Below are 16,001 nucleotides of genomic sequence, written 5' to 3'. Positions count from 1 at the left end.
TCCCTCTCCCCCCCTCTCTCTCTCTCTCCAGTACGCACTAACCGTGTCATTGATTTTCAGCAGGGGGATTTTTTTTTTTTTTTTTTTTTTTATGCTCACACCAGAGCGCAGACAGGATTTGGGAGCCGTGTCGAAGAAGCGCTGTTCAGGGTGTACAAACACAAATTTCATTTTAGTCACGCACCTCTGTTGTGGAATCCGGGCTCCTGTGTCCACCGTGGTGAACACAGTTAAGTTACATAAACCTCAGTTTTGGTGCCTGAAACGTCCCACAGCTGATGGATGCGCTGGATTTTATTTTATTTTATTTTTTTAGCACCACGGAAAGAGGCAGGCCACGGGAAACTGCGAGAACACAATTCATAAATGGGTCACAACCGGGGATGACAGGCCTAACGATAAACAGTCAGAAGTTTGGACACACTTTCCCATCCAAGCGTGTCCAGACTTGACTGGTGCTGCGCGTCTAAATATTTCATCCGCGGCTCTCTTCTTCGATGGGTTTTTGTTCACTTCGGAGACGCCGTTTTTCTCTCTCTTTGTGCGATTCGATGAGTGTGCAGCCTGGTTCAGGCGGCAGGTAGTTGTCTGTGTTGGTGTCTGTGGTGAGAGGAACTGTCTGCTAGAAACACCGTCCTTCCTTTGTGGTTCAGTTCAAGTCTGTTTTATTGACCCGCTTCTGCACAAAAGAAACCCGGCGACTGGTGCAGCTCCTTACCTCACACAAAAGCTTTTCATAGCTTTTCACCGTTCTCTTAAAAGTATATTTTTCAGTTGTCTGAAAGTCTTACCAGGATTAATAACTTGTCCTCTTGACCTGCTATGCTGCACTGCCTGACCAGTGTGGCTTTTGTTTTTGCCAGCGTTTTATTGTACATTTCAATTTTATTGAATTTTAATGAGTCTGGATTGTCATTGTCATAATGCAAGTCCCGTGCTGAACTGCCTTTTCCTCCAGGAAAATTAAACCCTATAGTTTACAGGCCCACTGCAGTTTTTCTTGGTATTTTCTGTTTCCAGGCCCAGAGTCAAATCTCATTAAAAATGAAACAGGTTAAAAACACACCACATTGAAACTGTGTTTTCTGCGGCGGGAAAGTGTGAGGTCCAGGTTTTATTAAGAGGAAAGAAATAACACGTGCTTGAACTTGCTAAAGCCTGAACTTGTGTGTGTTTCATTTTTGTCCACATAATGTCGAAGTTTGAAGCATTAACTGGGTGGAGGATGGCTTTTGTGTCCGCTGAACCACAAACCAGAATTGTTCCAGCAGCGCTTTGAGGTTTAATGAAGCAGGTGAACACCAGAGAGGCCAGTCCTGAACTCCAGCTATAAGCTTGAAAAACATCTAGAACATCAGAGAAAATATTAGACTATTTTTTCACTGGATTTTACAATGACAACATTTTACTAACAGGGTCACTTTACATGTCTTTGTGTGCAAATGAGCTCTGGATATCATGAGATTTTGCTGTCTCCCTTAAAGCAGTAAAGAGACAAACCAAGTAAAAGCAAATAAAACCTCAGCTGATATTTGTCAGGTGGATAGGATTGCACTCTACATTGCTTGAGGACATAAAATGGTAATAAATTCTAAGTTAATCATGATGTTATGGTTCATTCCCAGTTACAACTCAGCATGATGATTTTACTTTATTTGAGAGGGTAAAAACTGTAGCTAATATGCACATAATATGAAAGTAGTTATCAGTTATTTGTCATTTACAGTAGCAGCTGGTTCACAGTTAATCAGTCCTGCATTAAGAAAGGGGTCTTTGGATTTATACACAGATATTGTTCATTTATTTATTTTTTACTTATTCGTAGGTTAGTGCATGATAGTTGTGGCTTAGTGTTGATGACCTGTGGTGAACTCTTCTATTCAGTCTTTTGTGGTACAGAAAATGAAGTGAACTGTTCCAAGGCCACTAGTGGAAAACATTTACTCTTTTGTATGTGACTGCATATGCATCAGCATCCATGAAATCAACTTAAGCTAAGGGTGGATGTTTACATTTGCAGGTGGAGCCACTTGCTTTTCATCATTATGATGGCTGATACAGTTGCCTGGTTTGTTGTAAGACCTAGTAGTGGAGCTAAACAATATGAAAATTAGCTTTACTCAAACTTACCATATTGCAGGTAAATTACAACAATATATTTTTTCAGTTCTCTGCCACCACCATCTACATTTGATGCCTTAGAGAAAGAGGATGCAAGGCTTTTTACTCTTCCAGAGTCAAGTGACTTTGGCTGTATGTTTTAATGTTACATTAAACATTTTCATAGCCTGTTTTCTTTTTAGTCGTTGCAAACCAAATATGACATCAAAGAGAAAAGAATCAAGTCAAATTAAGCCAATGAAAAGTTATATTTTGTAGTTTACTTTATGCTTTAACTCACATTTTAAAGGTCTTGGATATTGGAATTCCAGTCTTGTCACTTTTTTTTTTTTTACCAGGAAAATTGCTGACATTTAGGTTTTGTATTGAGTTTTTCTTTGCTTTTACATCTGCAATCACATTCAGATGCAACAATATATTATTTAATGGGAAAACTCTTTTTTTCTGGACTTCAGCTTATGTTTGCAGTTTTTCAAACATGACAAGAGAGTAGCTCCCACTCTGGCAGCCCATTAAGGCTTATAGGGATTTGAGGGCCACAAATCAAGGTTTATTGCATTTAAAGGCTTGTTTCTATTTTCATGTTTACATGTTTAATGCTTAAAAAAGATAAAGGAAGAAAAATCACTTTACCTTACCTTTACCTTATAAAGATTAAGGATAGAGGTGAAAGTCTGCATAACATCGAGTAATGACACCCAGCTTTAAAAGCACATCCCTCACTGTGCCATCTTGTATAGGGAAGCACTGGGTGAATGGTGGAATTCAGCTTATAAGAAGCTTATGAGCTGAATTCCACTTGATTTTGACATTTAGGAGCTTTTACAAGACATTTATATGCAGTATATGTTAATAGTTTTGTAGCCTGTGTTAAATGGGTCCCCTGACATTTATAGCAAATCTGGGTAAAGTCGGGACGGTCTTGGAAATGAGATCAAGCATTTGTCCTTCAGCTACTGCCAAATGGCTTATTTACATTTACATTTATATGTACACTTCAGGGAGAGTGATCAATATGCATAACACCAGTAAAGATACATTTTCCCTGAATTGCTCCAAGCAGCTGGTGAGAAGTAACAAGATATCCTTAGGTGTAATTTAACACTGGGACTTTATTTCAAGTATAAATAGATTAATCAAATACCTAAAACTAGAAAATACTAGACAGAAACATTATGTAGCACAGTGATCTATTCACTTAATGTAAACTGTAATAGACAGTATGGTTGGATGGATGAATGTGTTACAGAGAGTAGTGAAGGTGGGTTTTTTTTTGTGTGGCTTTTTTTCTTTCAGATGTTACGAAACCCTGTGCTTTCAAACATCATTGTTATTGAGTATAGCAGCTTAGCCAGAGACTCACCACTCTCTGAGCTCAAAGGATCCAATCCAGGCCCACTTCAGGCAGTTATTCTCCTGATTTCCTCTCCCTCCCTCTCTCTCTCTCTAAATCCCAGCATCCACCAGGGGGGCTCTGGGAGATGGAGGATAAGAGCAGCTGCAGGGGCTCCAATTTTGAATAGTAAAGATCAAAATAAATGAAACAAAGCAAAAGGGAGCACTGTCTCAGCAGTAAATTTACAGTCATACATCCCCCACACTGCAAGTGCAGATGGTTAAAGAAAAAAGTGAGTGTGGAGAGAAGAGAAAAAAAGAATGATGAAACAAGATTAAAGTTGTGTGGTTGTGTGTGTGTGTGTGTGTGTGTGTGTGTGTGTGTGTGTGTGTGTGCGCGCGCGTAGGTGTGTTGGAGACGAAGTGAGAGAGAGAAGAGAAAGGGGAAATGTGCGGGAGGTGTTTGAAAGTGAGCAGTGGGGTGTGATAGACTGTTTCTTAATGAGCTTTGTACCTCGAACTTAACTTGTGCATGAGAACTTCAGTTCCGCTTGAGCAACTCCAGAGAACAGCTCAGTCAATCTGCCTGACAACGGACGATGATCATAAACCATATCAGCCTCTGAGATGATATCTGCCAGGGCTGTCCCACTGTGCAAGGTGCAAAATGTTGCAAAATGTAGCATTTCCATCACACAACAATTCACATTTCTGCTTACTGCTCTTGGGGGCATTCATAAATCCAATCACACATCTGACGTTCCACATAGGATGAAAAGAGAAAACTCATAGAGCATGAAACCCACCAGCAAATGGGATAAAGAGTATAAATGTCTCAGCATCCCGACAGATGGTTTAATATGCCGGATACTTATCCTAATCAGTTCCTCATCAAGGACTTTAGTGACAGTAAACAGAATATGCTGTTGACATGCCCGATCTAAAAAAGGACTAATTTAGCATCCAAATAATAATGGGATAACATTCAGCATGTAAACACGTGAAATCACCACAGATATCTGACTCTTTTAAAAGCAACCCCCCCAACCAGCTTTGATGTTTTCCTCCTCCTTCCTGTCACTCGGGCACTACTGCATTTATATCTCATCTTTTCAAAGGAAGAGATGGGTGTCTTTTTTGTCATTTTCCTTAATGTCTGTGTGAAAAGCAGAGTTGTCAAGGTTTGGAAAAGTTCTAAATCACCACATCTTCTTCCTGTTGATCCTAAAAAGAAATTTCAGCTTCAAAAATGCCAAATGCCAAATGAAAAAATGAAAAAAAATGTTTTTTTTCATTTTTTCACAACATCGATGTGAACTTGCCCTAAATAAAATGATACAAAGTGAATGTGTTTATACTATCAAAATATGTCAACTTGGTTAAATTTCTCTCCACTGAGACATCACTGGAGGATGCGATGCTGATAACACTGACTGACTGCTGACTACACTGAACAACCGCTGTCTCTGAATGAGTCAGAAGCTTTTAGCCATTTAGCGTCTCACTCGTGACTGAGAGTTTTCAGCTCAGCCATGAATACTTCCTGTTGAAAGCTTGCTGAAAGACCACAAAAGCCCTAGAAACAGTTTTGTACTGAACAGACTTTAACATGTTGAACTAGTAATAAACAACAGACAGTCAGATCCTGTACCGAATATCATGACGTTATGAAAAAAAGTGAACAAACTATATAGTTTGAAGTGAAATGAATGAAACAATTTGATGGGACTCATTACTTCCACCTCTAATTTCTTATTCTTAACCTGCGTTTGCATCACATTGAGACATAGAGGCCTTGGTGTCTGGTGGTGCTTTCAGATTCCAGCAGGTTTAATGAAGTAAGTGAACACTGCAGGCAGAGGAGCTGTCCGTGGTGCTGATGGTTGCCGTTCACCACACTTCAAACCTAAAGAACAGTTATCTAACAACTCAGAGACTGGCTGACTTTTGTTTGACCCTTGTCTTGAAATTAGGACATACAACATTAATAATCAAAAGTAGGGAACCACTTTGAAACCTCTACCGCAGGAAAACAGTAGGGAATAGCAAAACTTCCAAGATACATTAGAATATCTTCTTCTTTAATCAAAGATCCTCAAGTAAATAATGCAGAGTCCTCCTCCTTCTCAGAACCTTGAGACATTGTAGAACTCTCTGGGAAACGCACCAATTGAGCATACAAGATGAAATTGGAAGAACACAGAGAACATAATTCAGAATACAAGCTTTCTGGAAAAACTACATCAAAGTGAGAGTGTCTGAGACTGACACACATATTGCAGATAAGGAGAAGACAGACAGAATTAGAGGCAGACCAGAAGAGAGAGAAGCAAAAGAGAAAGGGTAACCAGCAGAAGTCAAAGTTTGATAAATTTTCCGACAGTGTGATGCAATCTATTCCTCTAGAAAGACAGACAAGACACAGACATGAAGACAGACACAGCCAGTTGTGGCCAAGGACAGGAGAGAGAGTAATGAATAGATAAATATTTTTAAAAAACCAAATATTGGATGGCATAGATTGTAAAAGCAGAAAAACATTTCAGGGGCTCTAACAACACTTCACTCTTCTGCTAGTGTTGCATTCAGGGTCTAAAGATTCCCAAGTGCTCAAGTAGATATTCCAGAGGAGACAGTTTAATATTATAAACCAACAATGACACAGAAAGGTTATCTTCTTACAGCAGCCCACTGTTAGAGAGGACGCCACAGAAAAAAAGAGATGCACTGCAATGCAGCAGAGCACCAAGAACTGCTCGGCCTCCCTCCAGGGTAGCAGTGAAGAGGCAACATGCAAGGTCACTGAGGTTTCTTGACTCAGGCAGTTCAGAGAGGCTTTCTCAGGAGGAGTTCCTCACCAGAGACCAGGACCAGAAACAACAGCACCCCAAGGGAGGGATGTTTGACACCATGCCAGAGTCATTATCTGCAATGAAGCAGAGCAGTTGAGGTGCTGAAAAATGTGACCAATCGCACCCAGATACTGACCAAGCAGCTACTCTGAGACAGCCTAAGTCATTTTCAGTGAACTACATTTTGCTTTCTTTATGGTGTAAATACAGTCTGGGTGTACCACAGGGTTGTGTGATATGGGCATGAGACACTTGTTTAAACTCAAAGCTAAACTAGGCACATCTGTCTGATTTTTCTACCAAAACATTTTCTACCAAAGGTTTTTTACCAGTTTTGGTAGGAAAATGAGACAAATGTGCCTAGTTTAGCTTTAAGTTTCTTCTGTCAATTTCCCAAGTGTTTGTTTCAGTCTTGACCAGAGATCACATTTCAGTATGTCTTTATTTCTGTGCTTCTCAAACCACCTGAAAAGAAAAACATCTTGAGCAGAGCAGTGTTTTTCAGTGAACCACACAGGAATACACTTCACATTTGGATTTGGTGCTGAGGGGGGAAGGATGATAGGTTGCCGAAACTGTCCAATCATGAACTAATTGACGGCTATTCGAGTCTGCTTGTTTGTTTGTTCTTGTAATAAGGCACCGTGAATACACAAGAGCATAAAATGATGTTATAGTGTCATTCTCTGGTTTGGCGGATGATCCAGAGTAAAGATGTAAACACATCCTCAGTCATTACTGCTTCCCAGCTTGATAGGATACAGGGCCAACTCTACCCACAGTGGCAGAGAGGAAATTCTTTAAATGACCACAGTGGTGGGCTCACAGTTGCCTCAGAGTGGGAGGAAATAGATTACCCTTATCGAGGTTTTCTCAAAGGGAAGTTGCAGCCGTGAAAGCTAATTACACTTTGGATCCGCAGAGAACAACTATAAAAAAACCCCACTCATTCCTTACATTTTATTATCTCTGAGCTTTGCTGACAGGTATATGTGCACAAATTGTTACTTGCAGTTCTATTTTGTGTGTAATCATATTATCTGGTCTGTGGTGGCGTGTACTGTAGTATATGTCCCCTGCAAATCCTTCTAAGAGCAAAAATTAGGGACGTTATAATGAATTTAGTGCTCTTACCACCCATAAAAACTGGAAGAGAGAGGGTAAGTAAAGAATGAAGGAAAGGGAGGTTCCTGAAGTATGAACAGTCCACACATTAATCCTGCAGAGAGCAGGTTTAATATGATCAAATTAATGCTCGAAAAACAGCCCCCTCAGCCCCTCCAAACCTGTCTCGTATTTGTGGATACTGTCAGTCTAAATCAGTCTCTTTCACTCCTGAACAAATCACTCATTCCTTCAAACATTTGACACTGACAGGCTCTGACTGCCAATTAAGAAGACTTTTCTCCCTCTCTGTCTGTCAATCTATCTCTATATGTGTTCCCTTTATTTTCTTTGGTGCAGGTCAAAATAATCCCTGAAGAGCGCACACTGCCTCATACAAAGACAGTGAAAGTGAAAGATGGATTCTTGGCATGTCTGATTGAAAATGTATCAATATTCCACAGGGAGGCATTTAACATTCCACCGGCAGCTTCTTAAAGTTCAAGTGCAGTCTGACACACAAGACGTTTTGCCAAGACAAGTGAGATAAAAGAACAAACTGGTATATATGTCTACAAAATAATGTATCTGAAACGATTGGCTCTTCAACTATAAAAGAGGCAACAATTGTCAGTATATGAGTTATTTAGTAGAATATGCCCGTAGAGAAGATTGATCCCTGTGTAAAAGCTTTAGTGTTTGGCCAAGGCTTGAAAATTGCCCTTCATCTCAAGTATGATATAATAAATGCAATACACAAAGAAAATCCAAACCCTAAAGTAGGTGCACATATAAAGAACCCACTTAAGAGAGGCAGAATATTTTGCCCTCTTTTTGAATTTTGCAGCAATAGACAGAGAGGAGAAAATTCAAACTCAGGATTCAGGGGATGGTTGGTATTGTAGATTCAAGCCTGAGCCCTGCTGCATACAGCTGAACCACACAGGAAACTCAGTTATCTCTGCTGCCTGCCCAGCAGCTTGTTTTTGTAGTCAGTTCCTGCAAATGAGTCTGTGTTTGAGTTTTCACATCACACAGTTATATTTCAATCAGGATAGACTCACTGAAAGAAGGGGTGATTAAATTAATACATTTGACTTAGAGCACACAACAGGAATAGAAGATGATGGTGACTGGACCTGGGGTGCTGCTAAGATTTCAAGACACTGGGGCCTTAGCCCAGACCTTTGTAGGGCTAAGGTCGGGTCGAGTCCACCATACGTCCTTGAGAGAGCTCCAGGGGGTTCACATAGTAAATTCATAAATTGTTAAACCTCTGCATTATTTCAACTACATTTCTCTCTCACACACTCAGTTCCATTTCAATTACCCAAAACCTTTCTTTGATTGTTCACAAAAAAGACTCTAGTTGACTAGAGCATTTTCTGTGCTCTCCCTCCACTCCTCTTTGTTGTCCCTCCTCTGTTACTGTTGTGTCTGGCTCTTTAGACCCTGGTAGTAAAGGGGTAGAAGGCCTTCACATCTCTCTCTTACACTATCTCACCAAATTAGCACATAATTATAGCATGCACCCTACACAAATCTTGAATTATCTTAATATCTTGATCCTAAGAAATAGTTGATGTAGTGTAGTGTAAGAACTGCTCACCTCCCTCTGTCCCTATCTCTACTGTCTTCTCCCTCCATGTCCATCATCTTTTACTCTATTATCTTTCTCTCCTGATGCTTTTGTGGGATAGGCCTCCATGCCTCCATTTGTGACCTTGTTTTTGTGAGTGTCTCTGTATATTGTCTGTCTCTCCTTGTCTTTCATCCTCTCCTGTTGTTGCTGTCTGTACATTGTCTGTCTCTCTTTGAGAACAACCAGTCAATGTTAGCTAGTTCTACTACAGCACTTATTCAACTTTAACGTTACTGTAGTTGTCATGGGACATTCTGCATCGCTGTCACTGACAACATTGATTGATCATGCTGGTTTAACATATTCTGTATCAGTTTATTTCTCTTACCTCTATTATTTTAATAAATAAAATAAGTAACGTTACATGCTCTGTCCACAGCTGCTGCACTAGTTTGATTTACTCAATGAATAAAAAGCTCTATTTATGCATGACACTGATTGGCTCCTATACCAACAGTTACAAAACCCTCTGTCTCTCTAAATCTCTGTCTCGGGGCTATGTCCAGAAGGTTTGAGGCTGAGGGCCTTGATGAATGGCCCTAATGATGCCACTGGATTAGACCCAACTGTGACACCATTGTCACACAAGGGTGGTCATGCCATGAACTATACAGGAATATACCCCTGATGGTGTATTGACACTGGTTGTGGTACAGGAGTGAAGAATCTGAATATCTGGATGTATATCATGTGGAGCAGCATTTCTGAAAAATCCACTGGAAGGACCCATTGAACAGCTGGTTTTAGTGGAAACTGATGGAGGTGGTCACATGAGTCCGACACTGAAGTAAGAGCTGACAGCAGCAGAGACAGGAACGGTTTGACAGCAAGGACATTAGTGGCTCACAGAGGTCTTGGCAAAATCTGAATGCTTGAATTGAAAAGTGTAATCACCCTAAGTTTGATGATTACATTGGTAGCAGAAATGGAAAAGAGAGAGAAAAATAATGTGTAATAAATAGAGTAAGCATAAAGATAGTCTTCTTGATTGAACTTTGGCTAAGCTCCTCACTGTGTTGTTCTACTTTACGCCTTTAATGGACACACACTTACATACACAAAATATTCAAACACTGGAATTTCCTGACTTAAAAACAACCTCTATTAGCTCAGTTTGTCTTCAGTGTATATGTTTGTACAGGTTGGTATCAGGAATAGCTGTGGTAGAGGGGTTTCTTGTCTTTGTTGTTTTATCCATATCAATAAATATACAGCTCAACACTATTTCTGAAGCTTTTCAACCTGTTCAAAATTATGTGTGATCAAATTACCTTTAGTGAAATTACTGTTTTTTTAGAGTGAGCCCTATCTACATGACCATAGTCATCATTTTTCTCTCACTGCCACAACCCATGAGATCAAAAGCTAAACTGTGCAAACCATGATGAAGATGGCTCTGTGCCTCAGACACTTTCCGCAAGGTTCTTGTGCAACGTACCTAGGTCATGGTGGTCACAATGGTCCTGGGCTTATTCTGAGCACTAGCATCACAACAACAACTGTGATCATGTAAAATTTCATTCCGACACATTACTCTAAATTTTACTGGTTTGTTGGCTTGAAATTTTGAGTTTGCTCAACTTTTATCTTTTTTCCAGCATAAAACGTTTTGTCTAAACTTTTGGGAGTGATAGCAGATTCCACTCCAAGGTATTTTTGGAGGTGGAGCACCTTTTTTAAAATGCTATATTACTAACATATTGAAGTAACTTTCCAGTGTTGTTCCCCATTCTCTCTTTTTTTTCTCATTTGAATAGAATTGAAATTAACTTAACTTAACTTAACTTAACTTAACCCTGCATTGTGTTCAGCATTGTGTTCAACAGAAAACTAAAAATAATCAAATTTCAAGATACATGATATTGTGTGGATTCTCTGTCCACACAATACCAACCTAAGGTGGTGTTTTTGTCTCATTGTAACTTTCTCCCATCCCTTCTTTGGCCCGATCAAGTGTTACTTATGTATTTGTCACTTTCCCTTCATAACTAGACCTACTCAAACTTTTTTCTCCCACTTCTCTCTTGGTCTTACTGGGGCTAAATTCTGTCAAGAGTCTGATCATCCAGCCTGTCATCCTCCATCTCGCGCTTCTTTTACTTTATTTTTTCACATTGGCGCTTTCTGTCTTTGTCAGAGTTTTTCAGTTTTTATTGCTCCCAAAACCCAAAACTGTTGTGACTGTAAGCTTCCTCTCTCATCTCTCTCTTCACTTCCCCTGCAGCTTTTTAAATGCTGAATTACATCTCTAGTTCAGACCCTGCACTTATTCATCCTCTGACTTTATATCACTCCTACCGCCCCGTCTCTCAGTCATTCACCCTCAACTCTCTGCAGACTTTGCATCATGGGCTCAGGATGAGTCTAAGTGCACTTCTCTTATCTGTTTCTCTGGGTGTGACCCAAATTGTTTTGGACAGGCACGACATGGCTGCTGCTGCCAGAGGTCCTTTTGTTGGGCAACAATTCAGAAAGCTGTAAGTTGAAAACAGTCACGCACTGAGAGGCACACAGATAAAGGGATACAACATCAGGAGACAACACAGCCTGTTAACTGTCTCTCTTGAAGCTCTGCAGCAGGGTCAGGCAGGTTTATACATTACACATCAGATACATTAACAGCATCAAAGCCTCTCCAAGGGCAGTAAAGAGGTTAAACGGGCTACACACTTAGAGCAGCACTTCATACTGCTGCTGTCAGTAAAGAAAACATCCTTGAATAGTAAAAAGCTCAGATGGTTTTCTGATTATTTTGATATTTGCAAACAGCAGGGAATAGGAAGCTGAAACATGAGATTTCTTTGGGAGAAAATGTGTTTGACCTGTTGGTTAAAGTACAAAAGACAACAAAGCAGAACGGCAAACACAGACAGAACTGACCAGGTGAGGAGTGGAGTCTTACAGGATTTGTTATGCTCTATGAATATCTGTGTTACCCTGATCTAGAGGCAGTGATAAACTCTACCTTGGGCGCCGAGTTAGATCTTTCATATTCTTTTATCACTCACCTGGAAATAACTTCTTACACACGTGCAAACACACACAGTGTGAAATCTAATCCCCAACTTCTGTTACCACAGCAGCCACCCGTGAAGACGCCTTCCTCTCTCTTTCAGCAGAAAAACAAATGAATCACTGGTGAGGGGAGAAAGAGAGAAAAGGAGAGAGAAGAGGAAAACAAATGAAACACAGCCAGGGGTGCCAGGTTGGCAGTTTATGAGCATCTAGTATTTTCAAAACAACAGATGAGGCAGGAAAAAACACAATACATTTGATAGTAAAGCAACTGTTAAAACAAAACTAAACAAGTGTGACTGTTGCTGTACAGTAGTTCATACAAGGCAGGTGAAAAGTAACTCAGTACGTGAAATCAAGTATTTCCATTTAACAATACTTTATACTTTTATGCCACAACATTTCAGACAGAAATATTGTACTTTTGCAGTACTACTCTATACTATCATGACCACACAGATTTATCTTGTGACCATTTGGAGGAGGCTACTTACACACTGATGCTTCAGCATTAACAATCTGATGATGTCATATATAGTAATAAATTAATCTAATAAATGAAGTAAATATCACTAACCCCTTTGCAGAGAGATAGACAAACCTGGAAGGTCAAGCTGCTAAAAATCAACAAATTGCCACAAGCCACAGTGGTTACAACACAAGTAAAAGGCGGGTTTATCACCCTTGGAATATAATGGTGGATGGCTGCACAGATCAAACTGCAGTAAAACAGTCTATAACTAAAATAAACCTGTAGTGTAAATATAAACTACATTACAACATAAATTGTTGGGATGTGAGAGGCTGAATAAATAAGATTGTAACTGGAAGGTCATCATTTCCAATCAGTCCAATTTCCAATCAATGGCTTTTGAAAGAAGTCATTGCAATCTACAGTGGAGGTGTTTCTGTAACTCAAATGAAATAATGATTCTACCCATAAAGGCAGTGGCCAGAAGAATGGGTAATAAAAAGCAAGCAGCATGAAGGACGAAAAAGCAAGCTTCTGACAGGGAGGCTGCTGCCTCACTAGAGGAATAAGGTCAGGCTATAATATCAGGGGATAGTGCTGGAGAGGTCTGGAAAGTTTTTGACAAAGAGTTTGTTCAAATTCTATGGATTTGGACTGCAGTGATGAATTGAATCTCATTTTTAAAAATTACCATTCACTTATCCTTGATCAATGTGCTTTTTGGCCTTGTCAAGCATTTCAGAAGCAGAAAGAGAGAGTAGAGTCTTATATATTTTAAACCAATAACAGACGCTTGATGGTGGGGCTTATGAGAAAGTGAAGGCCATGCTTGAATACATGGCAAACCATAGAAAGTAGATTCATTGGATGGCATTGAATAAGTCGGCACAAATAAGACCAGGACTTAGATCAAATTCTGATTTTAAAGACAATATTCACAGACCACTCTTTGGCTTTAAGGCCATATGTCAAATATCAAACATTGGATTATGTTTAACTCAAATTAATTTAGAATGACACTGAAAAAAAACCAAAAACATAACGGCCATCAGTTTTTTGGAGACACTCAGAAAACACTGAAGTGACAGCGCAGATGATATTGTCTACAGAGGTGATGTGTGTCTAATTATGCTCCTGTATGATTTGACTTTATCATGACATGTTGCATTGTTCTCAGACAGAATAATAATAAAGAAAGTGTCACCTGGGAACTCTGCTGGGAAGAAATGACACCTGTTACGGCTCAACAACCACTGCAAGCTGTTAAGAGGACCTGGAACAAAAACTTTGCTGTTGGGCCTCTACTGACCCCCCAGTACTCATTGTACTATATTACAGTGCATTGCGTTCCATCTGTGTATTGTTGCAACATAATTATACTCCAAAACCCAAGCACTGCTCCCATGCTGAAATACGACCTGGTATCTTGTTATCTTATAGTGTAAGGCAACTTGACTTCACACAACTATAATTTGGACCATATGCTGTGTGACCACTAAATGAAATAAACAAGGTTTTAAAATCAGATTTTGAAACAGGGTCCCTCTACAAGACAGGGATAAGGCAGGTAGTAAAACTGGATCCATCTTAGTTGATTCTGTATTGTAGTGGTTCTGTTGCCCACATTGAGCAGCTTGTAATCCAGCCTCACTAACGCGATTCCCCTGAAAGTCTGGGCTTCCAGAATTTCTCTTTCAGAAACTGTTGGTAAACTAAGTACATTGAAATAAACTAAATTTTTTAACTGGATTTGGAGTTGTTATTATGTGTATTGATTATCTAGAAAAGACATCTTAACAAAATACGATGTGATGTTTTTAAGTGTTGCCATATTCAGGGCTTCTGGAAAGAATCAAATACCCCTGCGGCTGTTGCCCTGGTAACCTGCTGTTTTTGGAAGAAGATACAAAGAAAGTTTGGTGAAATTGTATGGTCCCACTGGGTTTTGGTGTAGAACACAGAAATTTAATTGTCTCATTATTTCTCTTGGAACTGTGTGAACTGTGTGTGTTCAATGAGTCCCAAGGACATCACAGAATCTAGCACCCCACCCTCCGATTTTTATTGCATAAATGGGTAAACTGTGCAGACTGCTAAGATATCAGCAGTCTTTGCTTTGTTGTTTTTTTTTTGTTTGTTTTTTTGGAAAATCATAGCAAAGCAATTCCAGTTAAAACCATAGTTAACTGTCAGCGTCTCATGGGACATTGCACAGTGTGTGACTGGGAGGTGTGTTTTTTTGAGTGCATAATACAAGAACGGTGTGTTCGCAAATTTACACAAGAGTTCCCAGCGTGCCATTGTGCCTCTGCTGCCCCCTGTATGCATGTGAACCTGAATATGTTGTTGCAATGGAACCTGAAGTTGTGCCAAAGTCATTTCCTGTCAATGTCTGATTCCCCTTACCCAACACTAGGACAGTAAAGAGACACACACTGACCACAAAGAGATGCTCATTTCCCTGTCAGGTTGGGGGTGCAGTAGAAGGGGTGGGGGGCTCAAGGTCTGTGCCCAGGGGCCCATTGTCTCTTACTCCGTCCATGGCCGAACCATAAACTAACCCAGGCCCCTAACCTCAGCAGCTGGAGGAGGGCGCCACGGGAAACACTACTCCAGAGGGAAAACAGACGTAGACACAACACCTGCAACCTTCAGGTTACACCTTGAAAAACTGAAAGACAGCTGGAAAAACTTTCTTTAAGACTCAGTGGAGAGACCCTCACCTCCAGGAGCCACCAGCAAAAGAAGAAGCAAACGACTGTGGATTTAAACCATGGTGTTACCTTGGAGGGGTCACACTGCTGAGTCAGCGTTAGCCTGGACGGCTGCACAGGTTTCTGCCACCACTGCTAAGCCTGGGCCGCTGTTCTCCACCACCTGCGGGCCCTCGACCGAAGCTGGATACCGTGACGAGTGCGCAGGACATTTTTCATCCTTACAGTCGGAGTAAGAACTGTGAAGGGCGACTTTCGGCTCAGCACACGGACACACTTCCAAGGCTTTCAAAGTAGCCTACAAACGGTAAGTGAAAGTCAGTCTTCATTTGCATGGTTTTCCCGTCGCGGTATCGCTTCTAAGTTGTGTTGCCACGCTAATGTGTCGCGCGTTCAGCCGTGACCTCCGAAGCTGGACGCTGCTCTGTGTTTCAGCGGCTACAGACTGCGTGGCGATTAGCCTCCGACGCGCCATGGCACTGCGGGGTCAAATGTGATGCATATGGATAAATTAATTTGAAGAGAAGTCCTGGAGCTCTTCACAGTGGGCCTTCCCACGAAACCCTGCCTTTTTTTATTTGCATAATATGGTATATTTCATTAATTTGTAGTGAAGTCATGTAGCTCTTTACAGTGGGGTTGACACAAATTGAAGAGCTTTAACTCACATTATACCATATTTATGGTTTATAGTCTGCAGTCTGTTTTGCCCAAATGCTTGCCAGCAGTAGTTGGTAGATAATATA

At 40.4% G+C, this 16,001-nt stretch overlaps 1 long non-coding RNA gene across 1 annotated transcript; it reads right to left on the bottom strand.

The window, feature by feature from the left end:
- Positions 1-2,671: 2,671 nt before the first annotated feature.
- On the bottom strand, positions 2,672-15,453 carry LOC139605750 (uncharacterized). The gene is made up of 3 exons (XR_011684463.1): positions 15,325-15,453; positions 12,063-12,189; positions 2,672-6,382 (listed from the first exon to the last, which is right to left on the bottom strand). It is a non-coding gene; the product is annotated as an uncharacterized lncRNA (long non-coding RNA).
- Positions 15,454-16,001: the final 548 nt, after the last annotated feature.

This window comes from Trachinotus anak, unplaced genomic scaffold, assembly GCF_046630095.1.
Source record: "Trachinotus anak isolate AG129_WGS33_773 ecotype Australia unplaced genomic scaffold, CSIRO_AGI_Tana_v1 ptg000021l, whole genome shotgun sequence".
NCBI classification, from domain to species: Eukaryota; Metazoa; Chordata; class Actinopteri; order Carangiformes; family Carangidae; genus Trachinotus; species Trachinotus anak.
This window is presented reverse-complemented; position numbering and strand designations above follow the sequence as displayed.